Consider the following 24836-nt stretch of genomic DNA (forward strand, 5'->3'; position numbering starts at 1 on the left):
CTCGACCGCCCGGCTACTATGATCCAACTAATTAAACACTCTATTGGGAACTGACTAACTAACACACTATAATATGATTCGACCAACTGAATATTTGGGCACTATATCTGCTTCTAAATTTTCTCCACCGCCGGGGCCGTAGGTCCCGGCTTTCCGATTACTATGATCCAACTAATTAAACACTCTATTGGGAGCCGACTAACTAACACAATATAATATGACACGACCAACTAAATATTTGGGCACTATATATGCCTTTAAATTTTCTCCACCGCGAGGGCTGTAGATCCCGGCTTTCCGGCTACTATGATCCAACTAATTAAACACTCTATTGGGAGCCGACTAATAAACACAGTATAATATGACACGATCAACTAAATATTTAGGACTATCCGTTTTTAAATTTTCTCCACCGCCGGGGCCGTAGGTCCCGACTTTCCGTCTACTATGATCCAACTAATTAAACATTCTACTGTGAGCCGACTAAGTAACACACTATAATATGACATGACCAACTAAATATTTAAGACTATCTGTTTTTAAATATTCTCTACCGCGGGGCCGTAGGTCCCGACTTTCTGGCTATTATTATCCAACTAATTAAAGAATCTATTGTGAGCCGACTAACTAACACACTATAATATGATACGACCAACTAAATATTTGGGCACTATATCATCTTTTAAATTTTCTCCACCGTGGGGGCCGTAGGTCTCGGTTCTCCGGCTACTATGATCCAACTAATTAAACACTATATTGTGAGCCGACTAACTAACACAATATAATATGACACGTCCAACTAAATATTTGGACACTATATCTGCTTTTAAATTTTCTCCATCGCCGGGACCGTAGGTCCGGCTCTCTAGCTACTATGATCCAACTAATTAAACACTCTATTGTGAGCCGACTAATGAACACAATATAATATGACACAACCAGCTAAATATTTGGCACTATATATTCTTTTAAATTTTCTCCACCGCCGAGGCCGTAGGTTCCCGGCTTTCCGGCTACTATGATCCAACTAATTAAACACTCTTCTGTGAGCCGACTAACTAACACACTATAATATGACACGACCAGCTAAATATTTAGGACTATATCTGCTTTTAAATTTTCTATGATCCAACTAATTGAACACTCTATTGTGAGTCGACCTACGGCCCCGTCTTACGGCTACTCTAGTCCAACTAATTAAATACTCTACTGTGAGCCGACTAACTAACACACCATAATATGACACTAACCAATTAAATATTGGAACCGTTCTGTTATGACCACAGACTAAAATTGCATGAGAAGATACTGATCGACCGACCAAATAAATGAACAATAAACAAAACTTAAGTAAATCTTCATATTCGATTTGAAAAAAATATACAAGAGGTTGAGCGCCGGCCGCAGGTCGGCGTGATACCTAGTTTTATTGAATAGAATAATCAGGTTACATGGAAATCATATTCTTTATATACATGTAAAGAGAAAATGCTAGGTATCTAGTTGGGCCGCACATACATGGGCCGTAGGCCCTACAACAACAATCACATACTTTTTTATTAGATTTTTAAATCTAGGAATTACTGGTTAATCCAATTATAAGAGAACCCGTTAATGTGTAGTCCAGCACCAGAAAAAATTTAATCGCTGGTCCAAAAACATGTTTTTGGACCAGATCTTTTACTCTCTAATCCGACACACGTGCGGACTTATTATTTCCTTTTTGGTAAATTCCCAAAACATCCCTACGTATAGAAACATTATTTGAGGCAGCCTTGAATACAGAAAACTTCATTTCTTCGTTTCAATTTCGTACATCAAAGCAGCTCTGGATATTCATGAAGACTAGGTTTTTTCAAAATCGCGATGATGATGGACAATTGTTGCTTTTTCAAAAGCTAAGTCTTCTTATAATTCTTCTAATCTTGATCTTAAACATCTTTTAGTGTTGTTTAAAAATGAGAAATCATTTTTAGGGTTTTCAAAGTTTATCTTTTGGTTGTTCTATGGTAGGTGAATGAACTTTATTTTTTCTGATTTGACGTTAGGTTATCTTCAATCCGTGTTTAATTTTGATTTAAATGTGGTTAATTTTAACCTTTTATTTGATGGAGCGGTTAGTTTATGTTTTTCAATTTGATTTTATGGAGCTTTTTTGATGATAAAATATTTTATGCAGAATTAATTTCATTGGATTTAAAGATCTGTTGTTTCTTCTGCTCATGAAGATTAATTAGTTTTCAGTTTTCTAAACAATTCATTTACACGTAAAGTGAGAAAATTGAGTGTTGTTTATTATGTTAGTAAAAGCATTAGTCAATTTCATGATTCAGGGAATAGATTTTTGTTTAGATCCGAGATGATCATATTTGCATCATAAATGAATTGATGAGAAAAAAAGAAGAATGGATGATATCAGAAAAGGAATAAGTGCAAAAGAAGCTATTTCTCTTCCTACGGGTATGTCTAATTTAGTTGGCATTCTTCTTCGTTGATCAATACTGATTGGTCTTAGCTTGACAAAGTTAGTGGTATTATACATATTTTACTAGCTGTATTTTCCAGAAAGTGAAAGCAGTTTTTTGATGCAACAGTTAATTGGTATCCTTATGACGGTTCTTGGTTTTTCTTTTGATTCGTTTCCCAATACTCTAGTAGTCAAGTTTGATGTTGATGGAGTCCTGTAGTCAGGTTTTTACTCACTACTTATGAATATGTACTGTGTTTTCACTCAGAATGTACCAATATGTATTGGGTTTTCACTTGGTACACATCAATATGTACTGGGTTTTCATTTCTTGTTTTTTTCAATACATATATATATATGCACTGTTTTTTTTTTCATTTTGAATCTCTTTAGAAATTTATTGGTTTCCAATTTTTATAATCTGCTATATTGTATGAGATTCATTCCCTTAAAAAACTTCGCAAATTGTAGAAAACAAAAGAGAACCAACAAAAGAAAAATAAGATAAAGGGTGAAACTAGTGTAGTAGAAATAAGATAAAGAGGCATGCTTCTTCATTCATTCTATTCGGGTAAATATTATTTCCATAACTTACTAGTTTTGTTTTAGATGTTATATGTGAATCGTGATTTTTAAAGGTTTTGCTTCCATTCATCCTTTTGCGGTGCTGCTGATTCAAGGGTCTGCACTTGTGGAGCTTGGGTTTCTGATGGAGTTGGACTTGTAGACTCAATGAGCATGATAGATTATATTCCTTTTTAATCAGGTAAAACTGTATTCCTCTTTATTAATAATAACAAATAGGTGCAAACCTTTAGGAGACATGCTGATATATCTTTTTTTCTAAAATCTAAATGCATCTGATTTTTCATGGTTTTTAATATTAATTCAACATACTTATGTAATGGAGGTCAACTGTTTAACTCTATTTTGAAAGTATTAACATGTATTTTAGAACTAACCACAATTGTTTTTTGGAGTACATATCGATATCTACTAGTTTTTACTCCGTACATATCAATATGTACAAGGTTTTCACAGTACATATCAATACCTACTAACTTTTTTCAGTACGTTTGTATATGTACTCTAATTTTTATAATGAATATAAAAAAAAAACAATTGGTGTGTGGTGTAAACAAGAAAATTTTAACCGAGTGACTAGTGTAGCCACTCATTAAAGCCATACACAAATTCTGAAGATGTTTTTATATGGGGTTGCCTCAAAAGAAGCACCACAATCCTTGGATCAGTGTGTATACTATAGGTTGTGAAAGAAAGAGAAACGTATGTATATGTACAATGTATTTTTAATGTACTTTCATAAGAACATGTATATGGAATATAATGACTTATGTTTATCGTGAGCTGAAAAGCGGCGTTTCCTTGCATTGGGTTTCACTCAGTGATGAGTGCCAAATATTGTATAATTTTATCCCTTTTTGTTGGCATTTAACTCATCTTTTGCGCAGTAATTCTACATTTTATCCCATATTCTGTATTTTCATTGTTTTCAAGAATAAATATTTTTCTTACTTAATTTTGCATTTTTAGGTAATAAATAAAGTTTGGATGAATTGCGGAGCGAAAAGAGAAGAAAAGTAGTGAAAAGACGGGAGGAATTACACAAGGAAGCCGCGAAGAATGTCGTGCACAAGACCAAAAAGCTAGGAATGGGCTCAAGAAGGAAGAATTGTTCTTAAAGAAGATATGGGCTTGGCATACCCAAGGCCCAAAACCCTCACCCAAACCCATTTTCTATATCCAAGCCCGTCTCGGATTTCAGCCGTCAGATCGAAGCATTTCAGCATCCTACGGTCGCTCCTATGCCTGTGCATCAAATCCCGATGATTCCGCTAAACACTACAACACCTAACCTAATCTCGCACCGTAGACTTCGTTGTATTTTACATCCTACGGTCGCTACAAGCTACTTCTTCCTTATCCGTCCGATCCACCTACCATCTCCATATCCAGCGGCTTCAGCTCGTGGTACACACATCTTGATACACCCGCCTAACACACTAATACTCGAACCCTATGACCTAGCCAAACAGCTCCCTACCCTAACCCATATCGACCTCCACCTTCGTCTTCCTCTCCCCCATCTCTGCAACAGAAACACCCATTCCATCATCCATCACTCCTGTCACCACCATCACCTCCACCATCTCCATCATTACCCGACACGACCCATCCCCCTAATTCGAAGCGCTTTAACCTCTCTCACCAACTGACCTAGGTGAGGGTTGATAAAACACCTCAAATTAGGGAGCAATTGCATCAATAGGCGCATGGATAAGAACCTAGAGAGGCAGAGAAGACATGGGGCGACGTCAATTCAAAGTTTTGGTGAGTGAATTTTGATTTCTATTTCACAACAGAAAACCCTAATTTTATAAATTGAAGATTTTTGGGAATTGTTGATTGTAACTAGAAATAGCAGAGTGGGTGAAGATAATTGAGTAAAATCAGAGCTGTTAGGTGAGTCAATTTTGTATTTTCACCAAACCCTAATTGGACTGATGTGGTCCTGATTTTTGGGGATTTTGTTTAGTGATATAAATAGGGGGTGATGTAGAGGGGTAGAGGGGGATGATCTCTGGACTAGCCAGAAAAACATTTTGTTCTGTTTTATGTCACAATTTCAATTTCAGTTATTGCATGACAGTTGATAGTGAATGTTATATGATGTTTTGATTTTTATCTTGAATGTTGCTTATTGTGTTTAATTTATCATATACTATGAATGTTATTGTTATTATCATGTGTAGTATGAGCTAATTAGCAACAAGCTGAGGCTTTGATGAAGCCTTGGTGCATTGTCAAATGGTAAATTGCTAGGATAGGATGCCATATGCCCTGTTTTGCTTGAGCATTGGGAAGAAAGCAGTGCTATGATTGCCTGTGATTGATTGTGCTGTCAAAAGACAGTCAATACTAGGGGTATTTCTGTTAGCAAGCTGTTTTTCTTTCATTTCTATTGTATGCATAGGACTCACTTCAACCTAGGAATATGTTATTTGATTAAGACACAAGGTGGAATCTAAGCCTTGGCTTAGCCACAATATCTTCTTCAGTCACTTACAATTTTCAGTCTTGCTTTGCTTCAAATTCAGTTTATATTTCTTAGCTGTGTTGCTTGCCTATTGTCTTGCAATTTGTAGTCTCTGTGCACTGAAAACAGTGCACAAAATCTCCCTCTGCCCTTGGCTTCCAAGCCTTGGTTCTTAGCTGTTTTCTTTGCTGCTTTGCTTTACCTTGCTGCTTTGGTTCTTTACTTCTGCCACTTTGTATGCCATATTACTTTGTCTTGCTCACTGTCTCCATTGTTAGCTTAGGTTTCTCTTATAGTGCTCCCACTCCCTGTGGACTTTCCCCTGCTTTCCTTCTATTCTATAAACTTGGCCTTGTATACTTGCAAGAGTTTTTGTGTGTTTTCCATTCCACCCCAAGTTTTTGGCGCCACTGCCGGGGAGTGGTGTTGCCACTGCTGAGTTCCATTAGCATCTCTGCCTTGCAATCATTGCAGGCCTGCTTCACTATCATTGCAACCCTCTGCTTGCAATCATTGCAGCAGATCATTGCATACTTGCCTGCAATCATTGCAGGGTTGGCCTGACTATCTTTGCACTCTGTGATCATTGCAGGTACCACCTTGGCTGTGCTGCTGCTGCTGGTGCCTTCTCTGCCAAGCTGTGCTGTGCTGTTGCTGCCAAGCCAAAGCCTGTTGCTGCCAAAGCCTGCTGCTGCCAACTGGGCTGCCAACTGAAGCTGTCAACTGCGCTCGCCTATTTCTGTTTCTGCCGGGCTTGTGCACGCTCTGCTGCTGGGCTCTGTTCCAACCTTTGTTGTTGGGCTTGAACCAACTGAGCTGGGCTTAGTAACCTCAATTTCGCTGGGCTTGCAACTTCTGCTCCTGGGCTTGCCCTTTTCTGCTGGGCTTCGCTGCAGATTCTGCTGGGCCTGTGTTGCTGAGTCACTTCAATTGCTGCTGGGCTTGAACGTGAGCTGCTTAGGACGATCATAAAGCCCAACTGGGCTGTGCAACTAAAAGGGGACTAAAAGCCTATTTTTGGGCTTCCCTCCAAAAAACAAGTAAGCCTAACCCATGAGTTAACCCACTTGGGCCTCATTTAAATTCAAATTCGGGCTTGTAATAATTAATTTAATTATTTATTTGGGATTGTAATAATTTTTATTTTTTTTTATTTTTTATTTTTTTTTTATATTTGGGACTGTAATTATTTTTTTTGTTTTTGTTTTTTTTGTTTTTTTTATTTTTCTTTTATTTTTTTTTCTTTTATGTGCTTGTCTTAATTATTATTATTGTTTTTATTTTCTTTTATGGGTTGTGCTAATTTATGCTAGGTTTAGTTCAAAAAATTTTCCAAAGCCCAACTTTAAACCAAAAACCAAAATCCCTTGTTAGTCCAACACCCATTCAAAACCAAATCTTCATAACCCTTGTGGGCCAAATTGTTTCCGATTGCTCTGTCTGACCAACATGTTAGTTAAGGTACCTACTAGGACATGATTGTGACCTACAGAGACCAAACAAACAGACTTGTTAGAATTAACCCAGACGAACCTATCGAAATTCTAAGTTCTGAGGGAGACAGTCCAGATCAACCAGAAACAATGGGAGAACCCCGTACCCTCAAGGATTATATGTACCCAACTAGAGCCAGTCAACCTTCTTGTATTGTGCTGCCCGAGGCTAATGACCATTATGAGCTGAAATCAAGCACAATACAGATGCTTCCTATTTTTAGAGGTGTTGAGAATGAAAACCCGTACCACCACGTGAGAGAATTCGAGGAAATTTGTGGAACTCTGCGTTTCACTCAAATGTCCGACGAAACCCTAAAGTTAAGGCTTTTTCCTTTCTCCCTGAAAGATAAGGCAAAGGCCTGGCTCTATGCTTTACAGCCTCAATCCATCATGACATGGGATGACCTCATAAAGGAGTTTTTCAAAAAGTTTTTCCCGAACCACAAGACTGCGACAATTCGTCAAAGTCTGAATAGCTTTGTGCAATTAGAGGGTGAGACCTTAGCTAGATACTGGAGAGATTCAATGAATTATTGCTCCAATGTCCCCATCATGGTTTTGAAAAATGGAGACTTGTGCAAATTTTGTATGAAGGTCTAGATGTGTCCACCCGAACAACGGTTGAGTCGATGTGTAATGGTCTATTCGTAGACAAAACTGCTGATGCGTCTTGGGACTTCTTGATTGAAGTAGCTGAAAAGACGCAACAGTGGGAATCCATCCGTGAACCAGAAAGACTACATCCGAAGCAAAGGCTTTTAGGATTGAAGCGGATTTCGAGGGAAGAGCAAACATGGCATCAATAGTTAGGAGATTAGAAGAGTTAGAACTACATAAAAATTCAAAACCTTCCACCACTACTCTCCGAGAACATGTCGCTTCGTCTGTTTGTGCCGCTTGTAACGATCCCAACCATCAATTCCAAAATTGTCCCGATTTGCTTGCAGTCCAGGAATCTAGGCTTGAACAGGCACATGCCATGTTTCAAAAACCAGAGCATAACCCTATTCACAGACCTACAATCCAGGATGGAGAAACCACCCTAACTTTTCATGGTCAAAGGACCCACTCAGGGAGGACCATCTCAACCCAATCAGAGCTATCAAAACAATCAGGGATATCAGAACAATCAAGGTTATCAACACCCGAGAAACCCTCAACAACAATCAAACTCTCAACAACAATCATCCTCAACACAATACCGACAAGAGATTATCCACCCTAGAGGAAATGTTCCAGAGTTTGATGCAAAGTCAGAAAAATCTAGATCAAAAGATGGATCAAATGTGTGAGAGAGAAAAGGGTAAACTTCCGAGCCAACCCCAACAAAATCCAAAGAGGATATTTCAAACAGGCACAACATCCTGCACTGAAACCTCACCCGATCAAGTCCATGCCATTACCACCCTCCGAAGTGGTAAAGTCATCGAGAACAACGTGGGCGAACCTAATGAATCTGATACAAATTCCACGCTGTCTCCACAACCCCAGAAAACCAAAGAACCTGAGCAAGTTGGAAAATCTGACAATTCTACTGCTGTGAATGTCCCTTTGCCAACTCATTCTCCTGTTGCCCCATTTCCTCAAAGATTGATCTATCAACAGAAAAGTACCCATTACAATGAGATGTTAGATCTGTTCAAGAGAGTCAACATCAACATTCCTTTTCTTGAAGCAATCAAGCAAATCCCTGCTTATGCCAAATTCCTCAAAGACTTGTGTACTCAAAAGCGCAAGCTCAATGTGCAAAAACGTGCTTTCTTAGCTGAGCAGGTGAGTTCCATCATTCTGAACAAAACTCCACCCAAGTTTAGGGATCCAGGATGTCCAACAATTTCTTGCACTATAGGAGAACACACGGTCAATAAAGCGTTATTAGACCTAGGTGCAAGTGTTAACCTACTGCCATATTCTGTTTATGAGCAGTTAGGTCTTGGGGAGTTGAAACCAACATCTATCACTCTACAACTGGCAGACCGATCTGTCAAGATTCCTCGTGGAGTGGTCGAAGACGTTTTGATCAAGGTTGACAAATTCTATTTTCCCGTAGACTTCATTGTCTTAGACACTCAACCTGTACAAAACCCAGACTGTCACATTCCTGTCATCTTAGGACGTCCTTTCTTGGCTACGTCCAACGCGATCATTAATTGTCGTAATGGAGTGTTAAACTGTCTTTTGGTAACATGACGGTAGAATTGAATGTGTTCGATATTAGTCAACAACCTGTGAATCTTGATGATGATGATGTGCATGAAGTTAATATGATTGAAGGATTAATGCAAGATTCGTTGACTAACATTCTATCCGTCGACCCCTTTCAAGCATGTATGGAGAACTTTAACCCAGATTCCTATGATGATGCATACTGTAGTGACGTCCTATCTCTGCTCGAATCTGTACCTCAAATGGACATCACTGAAAGGAAATATGAAGTGGAACCACCCTTACTCTCTGATTCCAAGCTTATTCCATCCATTGTTGAGCCACCCAAGCTTGAATTGAAAACATTGCCTAGTACGTTGAAGTACGCATTCCTAGGTTCTTCTGATACTTTACCCGTCATTATTTCATCATGTTTAGACACGGAACAGGAAAGTAAGCTTTTAGAAGTACTTAAGGAACACAAAGAGGCCTTAGGATGGACCATCTCAGATCTCAAAGGAATTAGTCCCACCATTTGCATGCACCACATTAACCTTGAAGAGAATGCCAAACCATCGAGGGAAATGCAAAGGAGACTTAATCCTAACATGAGAGATGTAGTCAAAGGAGAATCCTGAAACTACTTGATGCGGGTATCATATACCCAATCCCGATAGCAAATGGGTTAGTCCCATTCAAGTTGTGCCTAAGAAGTCAGGCATTACTGTAGTTCAAACGACAAGAATGAATTAGTCCCTACTCGTACAACCACAGGATGGCGAGTATGCATCGACTACAGGAAGTTGAACACAGTAACAAGGAAGGATCACTTCCCGCTCCCTTTCATTGACCAAATGCTAGAACGTGTGTCTGGACACAGTCACTACTGTTTTCTAGATGGCTTTTCCGGTTATAACCAAATTCACATTGCTCCAGAAGATCAGGAAAAAACTACATTCACGTGTCCATTTGGGACGTTTGCTTATAGACGTATGCCCTTCGGGTTGTGTAATGCACCTGCTACTTTTCAGCGTTGCATGATGAGCATTTTTTCTGACATGATAGATAGTTTTCTCGAGATCTTTATGGATGATTTCTCTGTTTTTGGTTCCTCGTTTGACGAATGTTTGAAGCATCTTGCCCTCGTGATATCCAGATGTAAAGAAAAGAACCTTGTTCTAAATTGGGAAAAATGCCATTTTATGGTGAATTCAGGAATAGTTCTAGGACACATCATCTCAGAAAAAGGAATTGAAGTGGATAAAGCTAAAGTTGACCTCATTCAACATCTACCACAACCTTGCTCTGTGAAGGAGATCAGATCATTTCTAGGTCATGCTGGTTTTTACCGGCGATTCATCAAAGATTTCAGCAAAATCTCCAGACCTCGGTGCAGTCTTCTCTCCAAAGATGTTGCCTTCAATTTCGATGCTGCTTGTGTGAAGGCATGGGAGGAATTAAAAACCCTTCTCACCACCGCTCCTATAGTCCGACCACCCGATTGGAAGCTTCCGTTCGAACTTATGTGTGATGCCTCTGATTATGCTGTTGGTGCTGTTTTAGGACAGCGAGTTGATAGACTACCATATGTGATATACTATGCTAGCAAAACCCTTAATGATGCCCAACTCAATTATTCAACTACCGAGAAGGAATTGCTTGCCGTCGTTTTCGCATTAGACAAGTTTAGATCTTATCTGATAGGGTCTAAGATCATCATATACACAGACCATGCGGCTTTGAAGTATCTTCTTTCCAAGAAGGATGCTAAAGCTCGCCTTATTCGATGGATACTCTTATTACAGGAATTCGATCTCGAAATCCGTGATAAGAAAGGTTGTGAGAATGTGGTTGCTGATCATTTGTCTAGATTAACTTTAGAGTCTATTGATGAATGTGAGCTGATTAGAGAATCATTCCCAGATGAACAGCTGATGTCTATCTCAGACCTTCCTTGGTTTGCTGATATTGTTAACTACCTCGCTACAGGTAGGATGCCCTCACGTTGGTCGAGACAAGACCGCTCTAAATTCCTGGCTGAAGTCAAACATTTCCTTTGGGATGACCCATATTTGTTTAAGTACTGCCCAGACCAAATCATTAGGAGATGTGTCCCCAACACTGAACAGAAAGATGTGATATCTTTCTGTCATGACCAAGCATGTGGAGGCCATTTCAGTGCCAAGAAAACCGCTGCAAAGATCTTGCAGTGTGGATTCTATTGGCCATCATTGTTCAAGGATTGCCATGATTATTGTGTTGCTTGTGAACGCTGTCAAAAGCTAGGAAGCATTTCGAGGAGAAACATGATGCCATTGAACCCCATTTTGATTGTGGAGATTTTTGATGTTTGGGGGATAGACTTCATGGGTCCATTTCCCATGTCTGACAGCAAGTTGTACATCCTAGTCGCAGTTGATTACGTTTCTAAGTGGGTAGAAGCCATAGCAACCAGAACAAATGACCACAAGGTGGTACTTTCATTTCTAAAGGAGAACATATTTCACGTTTTGGTACCCCTAGAGCTATCATCAGTGACGGCGGTTCACATTTTCGTAACAAGTACTTTGAGTCTTTAGTACGCAAGTATGGCATAACTCACAAGGTTGCTACTCCGTACCACCCTCAGACTAGTGGACAAGTGGAAGTTTCTAATAGGGAAATTAAGCACATTCTGGAGAAGACGGTCAACCCGTCCAGGAAAGATTGGTCATTGAGATTGAATGATGCTTTGTGGGCCTATAGAACAGCTTATAAGACACCAATTGGCATGTCCCCCTATCGTCTAGTGTATGGAAAGCCGTGCCATCTACCTGTGGAATTAGAACATCGTGCCTACTGGGCAATCAAAGAGCTGAACTTTCTCTGGACGAAGCTGGAATTCAAAGGAAACTTCAACTCAACGAGTTGGAAGAATTGAGAAATGAGGCTTATGACAGTGCCAAGTTACAAGCAGAAGATGAAGATGTTTCATGATAAGCGTATTCTGCGCAAATCCTTCACTCCTGGTCAGAAAGTCTTGCTGTATGACTCCCGATTACATCTTTTTCCAGGAAAACTGCGTTCCAGATGGAAGGGTCCGTACCTAGTACGCACAGTTTTTCCTCATGGAGCTGTAGAGCTGGAGGATGTCTCCAACAAGAACGTTTTCAAAGTCAACGGGCAGAGATTAAAGCCATTCCTTGAGCCATTTCCACCCGACATTGAAACAACCAACCTGGAGGACCCAGTCTATGTGGACTAAACTGGTCCACTCTTTCCCTAAATAACCAAAAAGTTTTCCAAATCTTTCCCTAAAAACCAAAATTTTTCGTTTTCCCAACAAAACCAAATTTTTTCCAAAAAGTCCAATCCCATTAAAAACCAAATTTTCTTGTAGATAATGTGTTAGTTAAATTTCCTTTTGTATATATTTTGTGCTCATCCATTGTGACTCCTAATATGATGGATTTTTGCCTTGAATAACGGAGTTTCGCCGTACAATCGGGTATTCTCTCTCCTTTTACTCTACTCAGCATGTTCCTCTTCATATATTGTTTTATAATTCTTTCCATATTTTGAAACATTGAGGACAATGTTTAGTTTAGGTTTGGGGGTATAGAGTAGATACCATGATATATGCTAATTGAAAACGAACTCCTTCTTTTTGAAAAAATTGAAAAATTCAAAAAAAAATTAAAAAATTAAAAAAAATCATAAAAATGGAGCTCATTTACCTTGAAATGTTGACTCTTGTGCAAATATGTAATTATTAGGAGTCTTAGTCTAGATATTTAGGCACCCTGATTCTAGCACAATTCACATAGTGATAAGAAATTTGCACGCGCACGATCTACCAATACATGTATGGCCTCGATCTTCAAGGTGTTTGATAGGAAGTTACGATTGCCAATCACTTTAGAATACTGAACGAAACTTGACTAGCTTGTTCTTTGGTTGGTTGGGATAGAAGGTGGAGGTTACATTAAGAAAGACAACCATCGAATTTAACTGGGTGCATCAAAAAGGGCTACCTCTTGCAAAGTGTCATGTAATCTTTTGTTTCCTTTTGTATATGTATCAAAAGTGTTCTTTTCAAAAAAAAAAAAAAAAAAAAAAAAAAAAAAAAAAAAACGATGTATATTCAGAAAAAAAAAAAATCAGAAAAATACAAAAAAATCAAGTTTATCAATTCCATCTCTCTTGTTCCAAAAATAAAAGAGAGTAGTCAATGTAAATAAGAGTCATGTAAATAGTCATTTTGTTGTTTCATTGTAATAAGCAAGGAGGGTGTATGCCATTGATGTACAACGCGAGTAATTGTGAAATACCTCCAACTCATTCACAATTCTCGTAAAGTCCGGACAGCTAGCTAGATTTCGACCTGGTTCTTAGCCTGAGAAACTATCTCTTGGTGATTAGTAGTCATAACTTCAGATCTTTCTTTACACATGTGTAGATACACTTTACACTCTTATCACATGTCTTTTTTGTTATCAGTGCTAGGATTGTGCCTTGATAGCTAGATTGACATCTCCATTTTGCTGTGAGCTTAAACTTGCACATGTCACATTTGATGGAATCTGAGCTTATATTTTGACCTAGAACTTTGTAGGTACGTTCTAAGCAAACCTTCACGAGACTTCAACTCGTCCACTAGGGACACTTAGTGGTTTAAAAGGCTTAGTGCATACGCTAAATGCATTCGAGAGACCAGCGACAGTGGTATAGTTAGGATTTCCTTAGTTTTGTTTTACTTGAGGACAAGTAAAATTCAGGTTTGGGGGTATTTGATGAGTGCCAAATATTGTATATATTTATCCCTTTTTGTTGGCATTTAACTCATCTTTTGTGCATTAATTCTACATTTTATCCCATATTCTGTATTTTCATTGTTTTCAAGAATAAATATTTTTCTTACTTAATTTTGCATTTTTAGGTAATAAATAAAGTCTGGATGAATTGCGGAGCGGAAAAGAGCTGAAGAGTGGTGAAAAGCCGCAAAGAATGGTGCGCACAAGACCAAAAAGCTAGGAATGGGCTCAAGAAGGAAGAATTGTTCTTAAAGAAGATATGGGCTTGGCATACCCAAGGCCCAAAACCCTCACCCAAACCCATTTTCTATATCCAAGCCCGTCTCGGATTTCAGCCGTCAGATCGAAGCATTTCAGCATCCTACGGTCGCTCCTATGCCTGTGCATCAAATCCCGATGATTCCGCTAAACACTACAACACCTAACCTAATCTCGCACCGTAGACTTCGTTGTATTTTACATCCTACGGTCGCTACAAGCTACTTCTTCCTTATCCGTCCGATCCACCTACCATCTCCATATCCAGCGGCTTCAGCTCGTGGTACACACATCTTGATACACCCGCCTAACACACTAATACTCGAACCCTATGACCTAGCCAAACAGCTCCCTACCCTAACCCATATCGACCTCCACCTTCGTCTTCCTCTCCCCCCTCTCTGCAACAGAAACACCCATTCCATCATCCATCACTCCTGTCACCACCATCACCTCCACCATCTCCATCATTACCCGACACGACCCATCCCCCTAATTCGAAGCGCTTTAACCTCTCTCACCAACTGACCTAGGTGAGGGTTGATAAAACACCTCAAATTAGGGAGCAATTGCATCAATAGGCGCATGGATAAGAACCGAGAGAGGCAGAGAAGACATGGGGCGACGTCAATTCAAAGTTTTGGTGAGTGAATTTTGATTTCTATTTCACAACAGAAAACCCTAATTTTATAAATTGAAGATTTTTGGGAATTGTTGATTGTAACTAGAAATAGCAGAGTGGGTGAAGATAATTGAGTAAAATCAGAGCTGTTAGGTGAGTCAATTTTGTATTTTCACCAAACCCTAATTGGACTGATGTGGTCCTGATTTTTGGGGATTTTGTTTAGTGATATAAATAGGGGGTGATGTAGAGGGGTAGAGGGGGATGATCTCTGGACTAGCCAGAAAAACATTTTGTTCTGTTTTATGTCACAATTTCAATTTCAGTTATTGCATGACAGTTGATAGTGAATGTTATATGATGTTTTGATTTTTATCTTGAATGTTGCTTATTGTGTTTAATTTATCATATATTATGAATGTTATTGTTATTATCATGTGTAGTATGAGCTAATTAGCAACAAGCTGAGGCTTTGATGAAGCCTTGGTGCATTGTCAAATGGTAAATTGCTAGGATAGGATGCCATATGCCCTGTTTTGCTTGAGCATTGGGAAGAAAGCAGTGCTATGATTGCCTGTGATTGATTGTGTTGTCAAAAGACAGTCAATACTAGGGGTATTTCTGTTAGCAAGCTGTTTTTCTTTCCTTTCTATTGTATGCATAGGACTCACTTCAACCTAGGAATATGTTATTTGATTAAGACACAAGGTGGAATCTAAGCCTTGGCTTAGCCACAATATCTTCTTCAGTCACTTACAATTTTCAGTCTTGCTTTGCTTCAAATTCAGTTTATATTTCTTAGCTGTGTTGCTTGCCTATTGTCTTGCAATTTTTAGTCTCTGTGCACTGAAAACAGTGCACAAAATCTCCCTCTTCCCTTGGCTTCCAAGCCTTGGTTCTTAGCTGTTTTCTTTGCTGCTTTGCTTTACCTTGCTGCTTTGGTTCTTTACTTCTGCCACTTTGTATGCCATATTACTTTGTCTTGCTCACTGTCTCCATTGTTAGCTTAGGTTTCTCTTATAGTTCTCCCACTCCCTGTGGACTTTCCCCTGCTTTCCTTCTATTCTATAAACTTGGCCTTGTATACTTGCAAGAGTTTTTGTGTCTTTTCCATTTGCACACCACTCAGTACATATCAATATGTACTGGGATTTTATTTAATGTTGTCCTAAACTTTTCGCAGTTCGGTTAATCCAATTTTTAGGAACATTGATGTGGATGACTAGCCTCTTGATAATCTGTTATTGATCTCTTTTAGGTTAAGTAATCTAATATGTATGTTTTATTCCCATGTGTTCAGGCAGATTTGGCAGACAATTGGTCAAGAAATTTCTTTGCATGTTCGGCAATCAGTATTAGGGATTTTACGGAATCATTTCTTTTAGGTTCAGGAATGTCAGTGAAGTCATTGAAGATTATAGAAAATATACAGGTGCAAAGAAGAAGACGACAAGAAACATCAGTTGGATGGAGATGATTCTCGCATCTCAAAAGGGATGATATCTTTGTAAACAAACCCAATTAATAGCTAAACCATACAATATTTTCATTGTATTGATTTTCTCGGAATTCTTAAGAGTTTTATATATATTTATATTACTGATTCCATCCCTGGTAGACACTAATGAAGTGCGTGTTATACAAAACAAGCTTGATCTTACTTGACAAGTACAATTTCTCTGTTGGACATTATGACTGCGAACATTATTGTCGATAAAAAAGAAGTGTATATTTATCCTAAAGGATGTTGTTTTCAAAACTAAGAATTCAATCAGCAAAAAAAAAAACGATCTGAAAAAGAACTAAAATATTAATATTAATCTAACTTTCTTTCGGTTCTAGCTAAAAAAAATAAACACCAATCTTTAACATCAACTCTAATCATCAGCTTCTTCAACGACGTTAGTGCCCAAACCCTTGAGACCTTCTGCAAAAGTTTATGCTACAATTATAAGTGAGTAGAGCTCTTCCTTTGCATCTTCATCATCTTTCCTCTTGCGAGCAATGCAGATCCTAACTCTTCTTCACGAATCTTGTTATGGGAAATGACTGCAAAACATACTACAAATGATGAGAATATATTTACCGACAAAAACCCAATATATCATTCGACCTAAGTAACAAATCACAAGTACATGTGTAATATGAATTTCTAGGTACATATCAGTATGTACTGATGGATATGTACTGTAAGACAGTTTTTTCATCAGTTGCATATCAATATATTCTTACATAAATTTGCAAAATAACATATATTGTGTACTTAATACATATGTATTGAAAAACGATGAAAATACATGACAAGAACCCAAGATATTGATGGACCAAAGTGACAAAGCACAAGAACATTTTTACTTTTACTTTTGCAAGGTAATACATATTGATATATGTACCTAATACATATGTAATCTAAGTATCCATTAGTACATATCAACATGTACCTATCAATTAATACATATCAATAGTCAGTTTTCCAATCAGTACTTATCAATATGTACCGTCAGGTACAGTATGTGTTTATACACTGATTCCGCAAAGACTCTCAGTACATTTAAATATTTACTGGATTTTATTAATATATTTTAAATATCTACCTAAAGCTATTAGTGAACAAAACTCGCAGTACATCTAAATATGTACCTAAAGCTACATAAAGACCCACAATACATCTAAATATTGATATGTACTGTAACATATCCCACATGGATAAACTACCTTTCTACCTAAAGCATGTTTCTAGGTTGAATTAGTTGTTGATGTTGTTGATTGACAAGAATAGAAGTTTCGTCTGAGAAAGTAGATGAAGTTTTCGTCCGAAAAAGAACAACTTCGAAAAAATAAAGAAGAAGAATGAGATATACGTACCACACGTGATTGGCGATGTCCCTTGTTGAGGTGTTCCACACTAGGTGAATGTTGAATTCTTCGATGTTTACTTCCTTTTCTCCATCTCCCTGATAGGTTTAAGAATGTAAGTCTCTTGTCCTCCAATGAAGTCTTACGGGTGGTCGAAATGATACTGAAAACATGTAAACAAGTTATTCACCTATTACAATCAATATCCACAGATAATAGTGTTTTTTTTCAAACAGTATATACCATAATTGAAAAAAACCAAATCAAAATAAAATGGCGTCCACAAAATTAACTAGGCTCTCTTGTACTGTCAACTAAGAATAAGTCTCCTGCATTTTTATATCAATATGTACTAGGTGAATAACTAGGTATTTTACCTAGTAAATACTACCATATATTGTTGGATCTAAGTACTGGGTTCATTAGTACATATTAGTATGTACATTTTTACACTTTGCAGGGTAGTACATATAACTTTGTACCTACTTGATATCCAAATACATACCAAATGTACCTAAATCTCTCAAGTTCCTACACCACATATCAACATGTTCTACTAGATATCCAACAATACATATCAGTACCTAATATCCAAATCCTACAACACATGTCAATATGTCCTACTAGATATCCAATAGTACATATCAATATTTTGACACCAAGTTAAATTGGAACGATGAGTGAGAATAACTAGACGCACCTGATACCCGTAAGAAAGATGCCCACCATGTGGAAGGTCAAGTTCAATAATTCTCTCGCTGGGCTTCAACAGTGCAGTGATATGTAAATAACTATGTAAGATAAAGTACCAACTGTACCTATCAAATGTATTGATTCTTATTCAAGCATAAAACATGTTTTTCACATAGTACATGTCAATATGTACTGTTTCATAATATTACATGTCAATAAGTATTGGCTCATATCGTACTAATAACCTACATATCTAGATAGGAATATACACTACATAACAATATGTATACTGTCCACTGATATGTAATATCAATCATATTGCTACTTGACAAAGTAACACAATGCATCATTACATATTCATAACAAACACAACAATTCTACTCCCGTACAAAGTAACAGAATGCAAATATCACTACTATCATATTGATATGAATAGTATCACCATTTATGGGGGTCGAGGGGGCAGCGTCCCCTCGTTATTAAGAATTACTACATATTGATATTCAATAAATCACTACATATTCATAACAAACACAACAATGCTACTGCATAATAATTAAGGAATTACTACATATTCATGTTCAATAAATCACTACATATTGATAACAAACAGATCAATGCAAAAAAATTACTACATATTGATATGTAATTCACTACATAATATTGATAACAAACACACCAATGCAAAAAATCACTACATATTAATATGTATCACTACATATCATATCAAACACAACAAAACATAACAGATTTCCACATGCAAAAGAATTTCTACATTTTGCAAATCTACCAACACTACATATGGTATGTAGTCTAAAAGTTTGAATAGATGTTTACCTTTTTCATTATTAAATTTGATTTCTTTCCTTTAGCTTCTGGTGAAGAGAGTACCGTCGTTTTCATTCATTTTTGTTGATGAAGGAATATCAGATTCAGAAGTTGTTGTCATACTTCTCGTTGTTGGTAAATTTGCAGCGGGTTTTTCCTTGGTTTTTGTTGTTGATTAATTAACGACAGTTTTTCCTTCTGGTTTTTGCTGGTAAAGGAGTTTCTTCTACAATTACTTCTCTAATTGTTCGTTTAATCTCCCTTTTGGTAACCATTTTCTCATATTGAAAATTATTGGAACGGTTAGGGTTGCTGAAAATGGAGTTAGGGTTTGCTGAAGAAGATTGATTAGAGATTTTTGGTTTTTGTTGCCTATAATGATCGATTTTTAGTGATGATTAAGCATGGGTTTAGGTTGATTTTTGTTTTTGGTGTTGTTGATTGAGAAGAAGGAAAAAGTTCTCGTCTGTAGATGGAAATAATGAAGAAGAAGATGCATTTCGTCCGAAAAATAAAGAAGAAGAACGAGGAATAAATGTACACACGTGAATGGTGAGGGCAGTCAAGTACTTTTAACTTTTTAAATGTTTTTTGGACCTCCGGATATTTCTTTTTTGCAGCTGGACTACATAATAACCTGGATCGGATTTAGTGGACTAAATAGAAAATTTTTTAGTCCCTGAAATTAAGCTAAAATCATAGAGGAATATAATTAATACAACTTTCGTTAACAATTTTATTTTCTCATTCTATTCTCTAAATCAGGTCCCGATATTTATTTTAAGATTATGATCATAAGTTACTTTTGTTATCAAGATTAATTATTAATTTTATCAAAACCCTATTAATGGCGCCATTTTCAAAAGCTTTGAAGTATTCATCATCAGCTGCTTAAAACAATATCTATCCGCAATACAAATTCAAAAGAGTAATACTAGAAAATACGTCAAAAATGGGTAATCTTTAGGTAGTTTTTTTGCAAGACCAACCATAAATTTAGGATTAAAAATTATCATCTTCAACACATGCTTGGATCTACAACTAATTTACTTTTTCTCTTTAGTAACGAACTTTACCTCCTGATTTCTCTTCTTCAATGCTTTTTCACTTAAGAATTACCAATTTTTTCCTTAACTATCCGTACTTCAACTCCAAGTATGACTAACAATAATCTATCTAAGCAATCATTTTTTTCGTCTCTCTTCAATTTTCTACTTTTGTTTCTTCAACTATCTTTGATTTGTTCTTGTGAAAAAAATTGCCATCGGATTTACTTTCCTTTCTGTAATTAATCACATTACATTCAAAAAAATTCAACATTATCTAGGGTTAAAAGACCATAAGTTGTTTTCATGGGTTTAAGAAATAATTTAGAATGGTGATTTTAATTTTATTCAACTATATGAAGTATAGAGATGAAGATATGAACCAAGTCTTGGAGAGAATAAAATCGATTGTCTGGAGATTCGTTAATTTGATACTATGTTTTGTAACTTACAAAAAAAAAAAAAACAGTTTTATAATAGTAAAATAAAAAGATAGATCTTTTTTAATAGAAAAGAAGATATAATACATTAAGAACTTAAACTAAATTTTACATAATGTGAGTGTTTCATGAGATCTCCAAACTCGTGAGCGGAGACTCGATCTGCTAACCTCATACTTGAGAGTCAGGCTCCTGGCCAACTGGACAAACCCCTGATAATTTAATAAAAAAATAGATGCTTATAAGATTGTGTTGACAAATGAAAGGTGTTCAAAATCTGTTTGGACCATTGTTTCCTTTGGCAATCTTGTTATCCACATTCTAGTTTTGACATTAGGATTTTAAATTGGATTAGTAAAGCTCATTAGTGGTAGTAGTCATGTCCAACTATACGCTGAGATTACAACTATCTGGTTCTTGTGGGGAAAAAAAATGTTGTAAATATATTAGTATTCAGAATGTAGCTGGATATACTACTAGTCTGCAGAATAAATTTATCCGTTGAGGGGTGAATTTAGTTTTAGATTCTACCCTTCCTAGCTACACTAAATGATCTCAATATACCAAGAATAGTAAGAGAGAGAGTTGTCTTTCCATTGTACCTTGTCCTTCTTTATATAGACTTTTCTAAAAACCCCTTTTTTATGTCATGATGACACATGTCGTAAACCTCCTTAATTACTACTTATGTCATTCCTTCTCTAATATGACATTTTCTTTTCTTATTAATTTCTTCCTTGTCCTCTCTACTTCTTGGATACTTCCTTGATGTACTTGATCTTTAGTCCCCAAGTCCACATACCTCAACCCAAGTTTGTTTCCGTCTTGAGGGCACCCCTGACCCGTTAAGGGGATATTTTTTTCATGTGTCAACATTAGTCCCCTGACTATTGGATTATTCATCGGATAACCCGATAGTCAAAGAATTTTTTCGGGCGACTTCTTGTTTACACAACGATTTTTTTTGTTTGGTTGAATCTGTAATCGTGGGCGACGTTTCAACTCCCTATCGTGCAAAGCCTATCTTCTTTTCGGTTCCTCACGGTTACTATTCCCTATTTGTAACTGCCACGTTCGACTCTAAATCTCTCCATATATAGAGCTGTCAATCCATTTTTCCTTTCATACTTCTCTTTTTTTTCTTCTTGTGAATACACCTATACACTCGCCATGTCTATTAGTTCTTCTAGCGATTCCTCATCCGAGTAAAGTAGTGAGTCCGGACAGCCTAACAACGAAGGCTCTGAAGAGATAGAATATCCCGATCAGGCTGAGATCTTCCTACCTGCTCCAGCAGATGGTAGGTTATATTCAATCCCCGAGTTCATGAGAGGTCATTCTTTAAAGCGCGCGCTAAGATTGAGGGAATTCGGTGAACGTAAGCGCGCTTTCCCTCTAGAAGATATCCTGGTTTCTCGTCTTTTAAATCCTTCTGTACTGCCTTATATTGCTGTTCTTGGGTGGCTCATGCGTCCCGAGTCGGAGAGCATGGATGCCTTTGCGTTTAAGACCGTTCCATGGATGGCGATTCACCGTGGCGATTATAACCTTCCCCCTATCGATATACGGTCTAAACCAAAGACTCATCCGGTATGGCCGCACTGGGCATCTCGTATACGCTCCAACCTTGATCATGTCGATGTACTTCGGAAGGCCCGCATTGAAGGAGTTATACACTCGTCCCTCAAGCGGGAGGTAAATAGATGCATCCGTGATGTAACGCGGCTCTTCTGCCGTCGGACTCCTCCTGTTCATACCATCTTCACAGCATGGGGAGAGGGTACAATCGTTTTAGAAGACGTAGTCGCCCTTACGAGGTTGCCGATCCATGGTAGTCACTCGTATGAGGAGGCGGCCGTTTTTGGAGTGCTTGATGTTGAAGACAAGGAACTGTGTACTTATCTGTTGAAGTGCAAAGATGATTCTCGCCGTGAACTGGTTCGGAAGACCCAAGCGCCATCGGAGCAGGTTAAAGATAAGGAGGTCGCCAGTGGGAAGGAGGCATCCTCGTCCGCCAGGAAGGGGAAGGACAAGTGGGTAGAAGAAAAGAAGGCGCCTCCTAAACGCCCGTCTGGTGATCGATTGCTATCTAGTTTTTTCCGCGCTTATGAGGCGGTCCATGGTCCATCAGAACCATCAGAAACTGATCCCTAGTGGGTTGTCAAAGTTAATCGTCGCGCCTCTTTTCCTTTTTGGTTGAAATATTGGGCTCTCCAGGTAATAAGAAAGTGTTCCTCTCAAAAAGTAAGGAGAAGAATCCCCGCGCTGAGTTAGCCGCTTTTATCTTGTATTGGATCTTTCATGATGTGTTTGAGTATAGTCCCAAAGATACCATCAAACGCGATCTTGTGCCTATGGAAGTGTTATTATCTCGTGGTGTCTCTTTTCCGCTCGCTCCGATGTTCTTAGGTGGTTTGTACCTCCATCTTGATCTATTCTGTCGGGATCTCCAGATGGTGGGCTCGTCTCATAAGATTCATACTTATATCCCAGCTTCTTTTATGCATGCTTGGTACTGGGAACATGTTCCCCCATGTGCACTACAACCAAACGAACTCATCGTTCATCGTGAAGAAGATGTCAGGAAGGATGATGGTTCGGTCAACAAGCTTCCCGTTATTTACGGTTATTCGCGGATGGCTCTTTGGAATTTGAAAGGTAAGATACCCATAGGCGACTAGGGGAAGCACTTGGATGTGGCTAAGGATTTTGAACCGTTTCCTTATCAAGATGGTCGTTCGGGTCTGGCGCATTATGATTTTCTTGTCCTTTCGACGTGGAGTTGGATTCCTCGAAGCTGTTGTCAGAAGCATATTTTGATTCGATGATGGCTGTGTTACCCGGCTATCTCCCTGGTTTCTATGCAGGCAAGTTCATCGCTGTATCGTATAATCCTGACCGTGCAGCTCGGCAAGTGGGGTTCGATCAAGGGGTTCCTCATAGGTCTCCTCCCCCGGATAGCTTTCACGTTGGGGACATAGTCGCTAGCATAAACCGTTATATCTTCAAATGAGTGATTCGTTTATCTGACCGGGGGATCAATTTTTTGTTCAAGCAGCCTATCTCTGCGCGGCCTTTAGCGGTCACTAAAATGGCTCACGAATATCATGATTTCTTAACGCGTCGAGCTTTAAACTTTCTTTTGCGTGAATCATCTCTTCCTCGTGATCTGACTGTCCAAGATCTTCGAGATCTTCATGCATATGGGAGAATCAAGCTTGATGATGACGTGGCTGCCGAGCATCGCCTCGTTCCGGCTAACAAAAGACGCTCGGATCTTGTGGTGACCTCTTGAGCCCCACCCGAGGGTTATGAATCTGCGAAGCCGAAGAAAGGGTCGCTCTCTGACCGAAATCCACCACGACTAAATGTGAAGTCATCTGCTAGTCCTTTAGCGCCCCAGGTATTTGATATCTCCTTTGCTTTGGGTTCCTCGTTATTTATCGTTATGCTTTCCCTTTTCGTTTTGATTGAGATGGGTGGCGGAAATTGCTTCTCCAGGAAGCTCCTCCTTCCAATCGCCTAGGGTGGAAACCTCCTTCTTATGTGATGGAGGAATATTTGAACATGCCCGAGTGTGATTGGACCGAGAGTAGTTTGAAGAATAAAGCTAGGCGGGAGGAGAATCAGTCGTCTGCCCCACGCCCTTGTTCTTCTGCTAATACCGTGCCTTTTCAGTCTCGTCAAATCCATCGTAGGAGCGCGTCGCAGCCTCCTAGGGTCGTAGGTAGTAGCCAAACTCCTTTATTCGTGGAGCAGTTGAGGGATCTGGGGGTTAGCCTTCCTTTAGGGGCTGGCTGGGTATCGCCACGCCTTCATATATAATCAATTCACCCTCTCATGGACGAAACCGTTCGCGTTATGAATGAACTTCCGGTGTATCCTAGTGCCGTTATAGAGTCAATGAGTCCTTCCGGGTCTAGTCGGTCAGTTTTTGGTGGGTCCTCATCCCACGTGGCATTAAACGTTAATGATCCTGCAGGTAACTTCCTATTTAATACGTGTCCTTATTATTTTCACTCTTCTCTCTTCTCCTTTCTCTTCCCTTTTTCTTATAAATCTAAGTTGGTTTTAGCAATGGTGCTCATTTCCCATTTATCAGGTTCCGCTAATGGCTCTGAATCTTCTTCTAGC

This window comes from Papaver somniferum, chromosome 4, assembly GCF_003573695.1.
Source record: "Papaver somniferum cultivar HN1 chromosome 4, ASM357369v1, whole genome shotgun sequence".
Lineage (NCBI taxonomy): Eukaryota > Viridiplantae > Streptophyta > Magnoliopsida > Ranunculales > Papaveraceae > Papaver > Papaver somniferum.